Below are 12416 nucleotides of genomic sequence, written 5' to 3' on the forward strand. Positions count from 1 at the left end.
CTGTAGAGGTAAAAGAGCTAAAAACTACCCAGTCTGAAATGAATAATGCTATAACTGAGATCAAAACTGACTGGGTGTAATTACAACGAGGATGAAAGAAGCAGAGGATTGAATAGGTGATACAGAAGGTAAAATTATAGAAAATAATGAGCCAGAAAAGGAGAGGGGAATAAAACTATTAGATCACAAATATAAACTTAGGGAACTCAGTGATTCTACAAAGTGCAATAATATCCATCTCATAAGAGTCAAAGAATAGCAGGGAAAAGTGAAAGAAGATTTATTTGAATAAGTTATAGCTGAGAGATTCCTTGATATTCGGAAAGGAACAGGCATTCAAATCCAAGAGTCACAGAGAACTCCCCTCAAAATCAACAAAAACAGGTCAAAACCACGACATATAATGAAACTTGCAAAATGCAAAGATAAAGAGAATTCTGAAAGCAGCTAAAGACAAAAGGTCCTTAACCTACAAGGGTAGACACATGAGGTTGGAAGCAGACAAGTCAACAGTATCTTGGCCAGAAGGGAGTGATATGATATATTTAATGTGCTAAATGTGAAAAATATGCAACCAACAATACTTCCTCCGGCAAGACTATCATTCAGAACAGAAGGATATCTGAAGAGATTCTAAGAATCTGTAGATTCTTAGCAAAACTCCTTAGCAAAAGCTATAGGAGTTTGTGAACAATAAAACAGTTCTGGAAGAATTACTTTAAACTTTATTTAAATTCAAGTTAGTTAACCTACAGTGTAGTGTTGGTTTCAGGAGAGCCCAGTGATTGATCACTTACATATAGCATCCAGTGCTCCTCCCAATAGGTGTCCTCCTTAATGCCTATCACGCATTTTTTTTAAGTTTATTTATTTTGAGAGAGAGAAAGAGGGCAACATTGGCAGGGGAAGGACAGAGGGGGTGGGGGGAGGAATCCCAAGCAGGTTCCATACTGTCAGTACCCAGAGCCCAACATGGGGCTTGATCTCATGAATCATGAGATCATGACCTGAGCCAAAATCAAGTGTTGGACACTTAACCAATTGAGCCACCCAGGCACCCCTGCCTGTAAGCCATTTAACCCATCCCCACCAACCTCCCCTCAAGCAACCCTCAGTTTGTTCTCTGTATTTGAGTCTTTTATGTTTCATCTCTCTTTGTATTTTTATCTTTCCCCCCCTTCTCCCTTATCTGTTGTGTTTCTTAAATTCCACATGAGTAAAATCATATAATATTTGTCTTTCTCTACTGACTTATCTCATTTAACATAATACCTTCTAGTTCCATCCTTGCCTTATTGAAAATGGCAAGATTTCATTCCTTTTCATTGCCAAGTAGTATTCCATTGCATATATATACCACATCTTCTTTGCCATTGGTCAATTGATGGGCATTTAGGCTCTTTCTGTAATTTGGCGATTGTTGATACTAGTGCTATAAACAATAGGGTGCCTGTGCCCCTGAAAATCAGCATATTTCTATCGTTTGGATAAATATCTAATAATGAAATTGCTGGGTTGTAGGGTAGTTCTTTTTTTAGTTTTTGGAGGAACCTCCACACTGTTTTGCAGAATGGCCACATCAGTTTGCATTCCCACTGAGAATGCAAAAAGGTCGCCCTTTCTCCTCATCCTCGCCAATATCTATTGTTTCCTGAGTTGTTAATTTTAGCCATTCTGACTGGTGTCTCACTGTGGTTTTGCTTTGTATTTTCCTGATGCTGAGTGATGTTGAGTATCTTTTCATGTGTCTGTTAGCCATCTGGGTGTCTTGTTTGGAAAGTGGCTATTCATGTCTTCTGCCCATTTCACTGGATTATTTGATTTTGGGCGTTGTTTGGTAAGTTTTTTATACATTTTGGATACTGACCCATTATCTGATATTTCATTTCCAAATATCTTCTTCCATTCCATTAGTTACCTTTTAGTTTTGTTGTTTCCTTCACTGTGCAGAAGCTTATTTTGATGAGGTCCCAATACTTCATTTTTATTTTAATTTTGTTGAGGAACCTCCATACTATTTTCCAGAAAGGCTGCACCAGATTGTGACTTTTCATGTGTCTATTAGCCATCTGGATGACTTCTTTGAAAAAGTGTCTGTTCATGTCTTTTGCCCATTTCTTCACTGGATTATTTGTTTCTTGGGTGTTGAGTTTGATAAGTTCTTTATAGATTTTAGATACAACCTTTCACCCGATTACACATTTGCAAATATCTTCTCCAATTCCGTCAGGTTACTTTTAGTTATCTTGATTGTTCCCTTTTCTGTGCAGAAGCTTTTTTTCTTGATGAGGTCCCAATAATTCACTTTTGGGTTTGTTTCCCTTGCCTCCAGAGACATAAGAAGTTGCTGTGACTGAGGTTGAAAGAGTAGACCTAGACCGGCCGACTCCATTTTGTTCTGTGTCCTCCATCACTGGCCGACTCCATTTTGTTCTGTGTCCTCCATCTTGAGTGACTATGTCCCCAACATGGCCCCCTTTCCGGAAAAACCACGGAAAGAAATTCCTGCTCAAACCTCAGACCACGCCTCCTCCCCTTGAGTAACTTCCTGCTCACCCGTTCAAACTTCCCATTCAAACCACACCCAGCAACCTGTGCAAAGGGACTCTGACCCTTCCCCAGCCAATTAGCTAAGGCCACGACCATCACCCCCCCAACTGCCCCTAGATCCCTATAAAACCTTTGTGCTTTTGAAATACGCTCTCTCTCTCTCCGGCATCTCACCGCTGCGTCGATGCATTTAGGGGATTGAGCTCAAGCTAGCTCGAATAAAGGCTCTTTGCTTTTGCATCGGACTCGGCTCCCTGGTGGTCTTCGGGGATCACGAATTCTGGGCATAACAAGGTCAAAGAGGATTGCTGCCTGTTTTCTCCTCTAGGATTTTGATGGTTTCCTGTCACATTTAGGTCTTTCATCCATTTTGAATTTACTTTTGTGTATGGTGTAAGAAAGTGGTCCAGCTTCAGTCTTCTGCATGTCCCTGTTCAGTTTTCCCAAAACAATTTGCTGAAGAGACTTCTTTTTTTCCTTTGGATATCCTTTCCTACTTTTTGAAGGTTAATTGGGCATACATTTGTGGAACCATTTCTTTGTTCCCTATTCTGTTCCATTGATCTATGTGTATTTTTGTGCGAGTACCATACCATCCTGATGATTACAGCTTTGTAATACAGCTTGAAGTTCAGAAGTGTGATGCCTCCAACACTGGTTTTCTTTTTCAACATTACTTTGGTTATTTGGGGTCTTTTCTGGTTCAATACAAATTTTAAAATCATTTGTTCTAACTCTGTTGTTGCAGGAAGTATGGCCGGAGTCACAAAGATGAGTCTGCACACAAAGTGCAGTTAAGTGAAGGTCCTCATACTCCAGTCTGAATGAGGCCCTGACTCCAGAATGAAGCCTCTTTTTATTAGGATAATTCCTAAAGACTGTGTGCATAAAGTCAGCTAAGCAAGTGTGTTAATCAATCTAATAGTTTAGCTTTTCAAGGTTGAATTTCAAGTTAATTGGTTTCTATAACACTAGGAAGGGTCAGGTGTGAAGGAGAATCCGGCCCTGGGCAATGTTAATGACTCTAGGCATTCCTTAGGAGCCAAAGCCAAGCTGTAGCTGCCTCGCATTCAGCTGTGTAAACATGTCCTAAGGCCTTGCACCTTCTCCAGCCCTTCCCTTTTGAAGTCTTTTCCTTTGATGCTTCTCTCCTGCATCTCCCACTCTGTGAAGAATGCTGTTATTTTGATAGGGATTGCATGAATGTGTGGGTTGCTATGGATAGTATCAACATTTTAACACTATTTGTTCTTCTAATCCATGAGCATGGAATGTTTTTCTATTTCCATTTCTTTGTATCTTCTTCAATTTTTGAGTTTTCTATGGTTTTCAGTGTACAGATCTTTAACTTCTTTGGATAAGTTTATTCCTGGGTATTTTATGGTTTTTGGTGCAACTATCAATGAGATCGATTCCTTGATTTCTCTTTCTGCAGCTTTATTATTGGTGTATAGAAATGCAACTGATTATGTTGATTTTATATGCTGTGACTTAGCTGAATTCATGTATCAGTTCTAGCAATTAATTGGTGGAGTCTAGGTTTTCCACATAGAGTATCATGTCATCTGCCAAGAATGAAAGCTTAACTTCTTCATTGCCAGTTGGTATGCTTTTTATTTCCTTTTGTTGTCTGATGGTGAGGTTAGGACCTCCAAGTAGTATGTTGAACAACAGTGGTGAGAGTGGACATCCCTGTCCTGTTCCTGATCTCTCAGTTTTTCCCCATTGAAGATGATAATAGCCGTGGGTCTTTCAAATGTGGCCATTATGATGTTGAGGTATGTTCCTTCTATCCCTACTTTCTTGAGGGTTTTTCTTATCAAGAAAGGATGCTGTATTTTGTCAAATACTTTTTCTGCATCTATTGAGACCATCATATGGTTTTTATCCTTTCTTTTACTAATGTGGTGTATCACATTGATTGATTTGCAAACATTGAACCAGCTCTGTAGCCCAAGAATAAATTCCACTTACTCATGGTGAATAATTATAATGTAGTGTTGAATTTGATTTTATTTTTTATTTTTTTTTATTTTTTTAACGTTTATTTATTTTTGAGACAGAGAGAGACAGAGCATGAATGGGGGAGGGTCAGAGAGAGAGGGAGACACAGAATCTGAAACAGGCTCCTGGCTCTGAGCAGTCAGCACAGAGCCTGATGCGGGGCTTGAACTCATGGACCGCGAGATCATGACCTGAGCCGAAGTCCGACGCTTAACCGACTGAGCCACCCAGGCGCCCCTTGAATTTGATTTTCTAGTATCTTGTTGAGAATTTTTGCATCCACTTTCATTAGGGATATTGGCCTGTAATTCTCCTTTTTAATGGGGTCTTTGGTTTTGGAATCAAGGTAATGGTGGCTTCAAAGCTGAGCTGGAAGCTTTTCTCCCATTTCTATTTCTTTGGAACAGTTTGAGAAGAATAAGTATTAACTCTTCTTTAAATATCCGGTAGAACTTCCCTGGGAAGCCATAAGGCTTATTGTTGGGATATTTTTAATTATTCAGTTTCTTTGCCAGTTATGAGTCTGTTCAAATTTTTCATTTCTTTCTGTTTCAGCTTTGGTAGTTTATGGATTTCTAGTAATTGATCCATTTCTTCCAAATTGCCCTGTTTGTTGGCATATAATTTTCATAGTATTCTCTTATAATTACTTGTACTTCTGTGTTGTTGGTTGTAATCTCTCTTCTTTCATTCATGATTTTATCTATTTGGGTCCATTCTGTTTTCTTTGTGATAAGTTGGCTAGTGGTCTATCAATTTTGTTTATTCTTTCAAAGAGCCATCTCTTAGTTTTCATTGATGTGTTCTACTGTGGGTTTTCTTGTTTGTTTGTTTTTATATCATTTATTTCTGCTCTAATCTTCATTATTTTCTTCTGCTTCTGGCTTAGGCTTTCTTTGCTGCTCTTTTCTAGCTCTTTTAGGTATAAGATTAGGTTGCATATTTGGGACCTTTATTGCTTCTTGAGACAGGTCTGAATTGCAATGTATTTTACCTTTAGAACTTCCTTTGCTGCACTTCAAAGGGTTTGGACTGAATTTTTATTTTCATTTGCTTCCATGTATTTTTTGTTTTTTCTTTAATTTCTTGGTTAACCAACTTATTTTTAGTAGGATATTTTTTAACCTCCATGTATTTTTGAGGGCATTGTCTTGTAGTTGATTTCAAGTTTCATAGTGTTGTGATCTGAAAATATGCACAGTATGATCTTGATCTTTTTGTCCATGTTGTAGGCTGATTTGTGACCCAGTATGTGATCTCTTCTAGAGAATGCTCCATGTGCACTCAAGAATAATGTGTATTAGTCTGCTTTAGAATGAAAATTCTGAATATATCTGTTAAGTCCATCTCTTCCAGTGTATCTTTCTAAGCCATTGTTTTCTTGTTTTTCTGCTTAGTTGATCTGTCCATTGTTATAAGTGGGTTTTAAAGTCCCCTACTCCTATGGTGTTATTATCAATGTGTTTCTTTATGTTCATTATTAATTGATTTATATATTTCATTCTCTCAAGTTGGGGGCATAAATATTGGCATTTGTTACATTTTCTTGATGGATAGACCCCTTACTTATGATATAATGGCCTACTTCATCTCTTGTTATGGTCTTTCTTTTAAAATCTAGTTTGTCTGATATAAGAATGGCTATTCTGCCTTTCTTTTGACCTCCATTACCATGATATATGATTCTACATCTCCTCACTTTCAACCTGGTGTCCTTAGGTCTAAAATGAGTCTCTTGCAGGCAGAATATATATTGATCTTGTTTTTTGATCCACTTATATGCTATGTCTTTTTTTTTTTTAGTTTATATATTTATTTTTAGAGAGAGAGCGAGATGGGGCAGAGAGAGAGGGATATGGAGAAACCTAGCAGGCTCTGCACTGTCAGTGCAGAGTCTGATGTGGTTCTCGAACTTACAAACTGCGAGATCATGACCTGAGCCAAAGTCGGATGCTTAACTGACTAAACTACCCAGGCGCACCTGACCTATGTCTTTTGACTGGAGCATTCAGTCAATTTTCATTCAGAGTGATTGTGAAAAATATGAATTTAGTGCCATTGTGTTTCCTGTAGAGTTGGTGTTTCTGGTGACGTTATCTGGCCCTTTTTAGTGTTTGTTGCTTTGGCCTTCTGGGTTTTTTTCTCCACTCAGAGAGTCCCCCTTAAAATTTCTTCCAGGGCTGGATTAGTTCTCAGAAACTCCTTCCATTTTTGTTTGTCTGGGAAAGTCTGTATCTTTCTATTCAGAGTGACAGCTTTGCTGGATAAGGATTCTTGGCTGCATATTTTTCCCATTCAGAATATTAAATATTTTCTACCACTCCCTTCTGGCCTGCCACATTTCAGTGGACAGGTCTGCTAACCTTAGGTGTCCACCCTTGTAGGATAAGGTCATTTTATCCCTAGATGCTTTTAGAATTCTCTCTTTATCTTTGTATTTTGCCTGTTTCATTATGATATGTCATGGTGTTTACCTGTTTTTGTTGATTTTGAAGGGAGTTGTCTGTGCCTTGTGGACATGAATGCCTGATTCCTCCCCAGACTAGGGATGTTGTAAGCTAAACTTTGTTCAAATAAACTTTCTGCCCTCTTTTCCTACTCTTCTTCTGGGACTCCTATAATAGGATATTCCTTCATTTTATGGAATCACAAAATTTTCTAGTTCTCCCCTGGCGATCTAATACTTTCCTTTCCCTCTTAAAGAACATCCTACTAGAGAATGACTGGATTAACCAGGAAATTCAAGAACTATAAAAGAAACACAGGGAAACAAATGAAAGTGAAAGCATGCCATTCCTCAACCTTTGAGATGTAACAAATGCAGCCATAAGATTGAAGTGTATAGCATTACAGACCTTCCTCAAAAAGGAAGAAAATTTTTGGAGGAGTTAAGATGGCAGAGAGGTAGGGGATCCCTGGGCTTCCCATGTCCCTCAAACACAGCTTTATTGAGGTAAGGTTACTTGGCACAGCCAGGAAATCAGTCTGAAGTGCACCAGAAAGATCTCCACACTTGGAGGGAGACATCTTGGGATGTGCAAGTTGTGTGGATTGAGTTGGGGAAGACAAAATGTCAGAGCTACGGAGAGGAGGGAACCCTTTCTGTAGAGAGACAAAAGGGGGGTGGTAGTTGAGATAGTGCAGCATTAAATGAACACAAGAGGAAAACCTCTCTGGACCATCGACTGGGTGATAAGGTACTGAGTGTCCCAGTACTTTTTTGCAAACAGCTTTGAGAGCTCAAACTTGGAGGTTTTGGAAGTGCATGACTTTCTCCAATGCACTCCTGGTGAGGAGGGGGTTGGCTGCAGAATTCATAGCATAGTGTAGAGATTTCCATGGCCCACTGGGAGGGAATAGTCCCCTTTCTGGAGTGTATTTGGAAGAGGGTTTACTGCATCCCAGGGACAGAAGACCCAGGAGGTGCCAGCCAAAGGCCTTTAATCAGCAGGTGGAGAGGCTCTATTCAGGAGCAGGAGAGTGGAGCTGTGCCATGCCAGTTTTAAGACTTCTCATTTTTCTCAGCCAAGCGCCAAGGAGAAGGCACAGGAAAGATGAGGCATGGGATGAGCTGCCTGCTCTTACTATTCTATGAGAGCCACCAGAACAGCATGGGTTGAAATCTCAGTCTGGGGATGAGAATTGGGATGATGCCATTTTCCTGTCCAATACCACCATTGTAGGACTTCGGAGAACATAGCAGCCCCCAGTGGCAGTGGGACCCCCTTACCTGAAACCCCATATCAGACTGGATAAAAAAAAATCCATCCCTATGCTGCTTATAAGAGACTCATTTTATTTTATTTTATTTTATTTTATTTTATTTTATTTTATTTTAATGCTTGTTTGTTTTTATAATTTATTTTCAAGTTAGCTAACATACAACGTATACAGTGTAGTCTTGGCTTCGGCAGTAGGTTCCTGTTGTTCATTATTTACATACAACACCCAGTGCTCATCCCAACAAGTGCCCTCCTCAAATCCAATCTCCCATTTGCCCATCCCCTCAACTCCCCACCCCCATCAAACCTCAGTTTGTTCTCTGTGCTTAAGAGTCTCTTATGGTTTGCCTCACTCTCTGTTTGTAACTTACTTTTCCTTCCCTTCCCCTGTGGTCTTCTGTTCAGTGTCTCAAATTCCATATAAGAGTGAAAACATGATTATGTGTCTTTTTCTGACTGATTTCACTTAGCATAATACCCTCCAGTTTATCCACGTTGTTGCAAATGGCAAGATTTCATTCTTTTTCATCACCGAGTATTCCATTGTATACATATACCACACCTTCTTTATCCATTCATCAGTTGATGGACATTAGGACTCTACATAATTTGGCTATTGTTAATAGTGCTGCTATAAACATTGGGGGTACATATGCCCCTACGAATCAGCACTCCTGTATCCTTTGGATAAATTCCTAGTAGTGCTATTCCTGAAAGAGACTCATTTTAGACCTGAGAGCACCTGTAGATTGAAAGGGAGAACTTTTCAGGTCAAAAGAAACCTGGAGAACCTATACTTACATCAGACAAACTAGATTTTATTTTACTATCATTCAATACTATTTTATTTTTATTTTATTTTATTTTATTTTATTTTATTTTATTTTATTTTATTTTTAAATATAATTTATTGCCAAAGTGGTTTCCACACAACATCCAGTGCTCATCCCAACAAGTGCCCTCATCAATGCCCAGAACCCACTTTCCCCTCTCCTTCACCCCCCATCAACCCTCAGTTTGTTCTCAGTATTCAAGAGTCTCTTATGGTTTGCCTCTCTCCTTCTCTGCAACTTTTTTTCCCTTTCCCTTCCCCCATGGTTTTCTGTTAAGTTTCTCAAGATCCCCCTATGAGTGAAAATATATGGTATCTTTCTCTGACTTATTTCACTTAGCATATACCCTCCAGTTCCATCCACGTGGCAATAAATGGCCAGATTACGTTCTTTCTCATTGTCAAGTAGTATTCCATTGTATATATAAACCACATCTTTATCCATTCGTCAGTTGATGGACATTTAAGCTTTTTCCATAATTTGGCTATTGTTGAAAGTGCTACTACAAACATTGGGGTACATGTGACCACATGAATCAGTGCTCCTGTGTCCCTTGGGTAAAACAAATTTTAATTTTTTGACAAACCTCCAGAGCGGCTGCACCAATTTGTATTCCCACCAACAGTGCAAGAGGGTTCACGTTTCTCCACATCCTCTCCAGGATCTACAGTCTCCTGATTTGTTCATTTTAGCTACTCTGACTGGCGTGGGGTGGTATCTCAGTGTGGTTTTGAGTTGTATATACCTGATGAGTGATGTTGAGCATCTTTTCATGTGTCTGTTGACCATCTGGATGTCTTCTTTGGAAAAGTGTCTATTCATGTCTTCTGCCCGTTTCTTTACTGGATTATTATTATTATTACTTTTTCAGGTGTGGAGTTTGGTGAGTTCTTTATAGGTTTTTTATACTAGCCCTTTATCTGATATGTCATTTACAAATATCTTTCCCATTCCGTTTGTTGCCTTTTAGCTTTTTTTTTTTATTGTTTCCTTTGCAGTGCAGAAGATTTTTTATCTTGATGAGATCCCAATAGTTCATTTTTTCTTTTAATTCCCTTGCCTTTGGAGATATTTTGAGTAAGAAATTGCTGTGGCTGAGGTCAAAGAGGTTGTTGCCTGCTTTCTCTTCTAGGGTTTATTGATGGTTTCCTTCCTCATTTTCAGATCCTTTATCCATTTTGAGTTTATTTTTGTGTATGGTGTAAGAAAGTGGTATAGTTTTATTTTTCTGCATGTTGCTGTCCAGTTCTTCAGGCACCATTTGTTAAAGAGACTGTCTCCCCCCCCCCCCCCATTGGATACTCTTTACTGCTTTGTTACAGATTAGTTGGCCATACATTTGTGGGTCCAGTTCTGGGTTCTCTTCTATTACATTGGCCTATGTGTCTGTTTTTGTGCCAATACTATACTGTCTTGATGATTACAGCTTTGTAGTAGAGGCTAAAGTCTGGGATTGTGATGCCTCCCACTTTGGTTTTCTTCTTCAATATTACTTTGGCTATTCGGGGCCTTTTGTGGTTCCATACAAATTTTAGGATTGTTTGTTCTATCTTTGAGAAGAATGCTGGTGCTATTTTGATTGGGATTTCAATGACTTTTTTGCTTTGGGTAGTATTGACATTTTAACAATATTTATTTTTCTAATCCATGGGCATGGAGTGTTTTTCCATTTCCTTTTGTCTTCTTCAATTTCCTTCATAAGCTTTCTATAGTTTTCAGCATACAGATCTTTTACATCTTTGGTTAGGTTTATTTCTAGGTATTTTATGCTTCTTGGTGCAATTGTGAATGGGATCAGTTTCTTTATTTGTCTTTCTGTTGCTTCATTTTTAGTGTATAAGAATGCAACTGATTTCTGTACATTGATTTTGTATCCTGCAACTTTGCTGAATTCATGTATCAGTTCTAGCAGACTTTTGGTGGAGTCTGTCGGGTTTTCCATGTAGAGTATCATGTCCTCTGTGAAAAGTGAAAGTTTGACTTCTTCTTTACCAATTTTGATGCCTTTGATTTCATTTCATTGTCTGATTTATGAGGATAGGACATCCAACCCTATGTCAAACAACAGTGGTGAGAGTGGACATCCCTGTTGTGTTCCTGATCTCAGGGGGAGAGCTCTGTTTTTCCTCATTGAGGATGATGTGAGCTGTGGGTCTTTTGTAAATGGCTTTTATGATGTTTAAGTATGTTCCTTCTATCCCGACTTTCTCGAGGATTTTTATTAAGAAATGCTGAATTTTGTCTAATGTTTTTCTGCATTGATTGACAGGACCGTAAGGTTCTTATCTTTTCTTTTATTAATGTGATATATCACATTGATTGATTTGCAAATATTGAAGCAGACCTGCAGTCCATGAATGAATCCCACTTGATCGTGGTGAATAATTCTTTTTATACGCTGTTGAATTTGATATGCTAGTATCTTGTTGAGAATTTTTGCATCCATATTCATCAGGGATATTGCCCTATAGTTCTCTTTTTTTGCTGGGTCTCTGTTTTGGAATCAAAGTAATGCTGATTTCATGGAATGAATCCAGAAGTTTTCCTTCCATTTCTATTTTTTGGCACAACTTGAGGATAAGTATTATCTCTGCTTTAAATGTCTGTAAGAATTCCTAGGGAATCCCTCTGGTCCTGGACTCTTATTTGTTGGGAGATTTTTGATAGGTGATTCAATATATTCAGTATATTCACTAGTTATGGGTCTGTTAAAATTTTCTATTTCTTCCCATTTGAATTTTGGTAGGGTGTGGATGTTTAAGAATTTGTCCATTTCTTCCAGGTTGTCCAATTTGTTGGCATATAATTTTTCATAGTATTCCCTGATATTTGCTTGTATTTCTGAGGGATTGGTTGTAATAATTCAATTTTAATTTGTGATTTTGTCTATTTGGGTCCTGTCTCTTTTCTTTTTTAGAAGCCTGGCTGGAGGTTTAACAATTTTGCTTATTTAAAAAAAAAAAAAAGAAAGAAAACAACTCTTGGGTTCATTGATATGTTCAACTGTTTTTTGTGTTTTTTTTATTCTTTATTGTTTATGCTCTGATATTTATTATTTAATTTTTTCTGCTGGGTTTTGAGTGTCTTTGCTGTTGTGCTTCTAGTTTCTTAGGTGTGCTGTTAGATTCTGTATTAGAGATTTTTCTTTTTTCTTGTGATAGTCCTCGATTGAAGACCTCTTAGGACTGCCTTTGCTGCATCCCAAAGGTTTTGGATTGTTTTATTTTAATTTTCATTTTTTTTCATATATATTTTTTAAATTTCTTCTCTAATTGCCTGGTTTACCCACTCTTTCTTTAGTATGATG

This window comes from Lynx rufus, unplaced genomic scaffold, assembly GCF_022079265.1.
Source record: "Lynx rufus isolate CCGP_SWC_20201006 ecotype Redwood Valley unplaced genomic scaffold, mLynRuf1.p SCAF_1, whole genome shotgun sequence".
NCBI classification, from domain to species: Eukaryota; Metazoa; Chordata; class Mammalia; order Carnivora; family Felidae; genus Lynx; species Lynx rufus.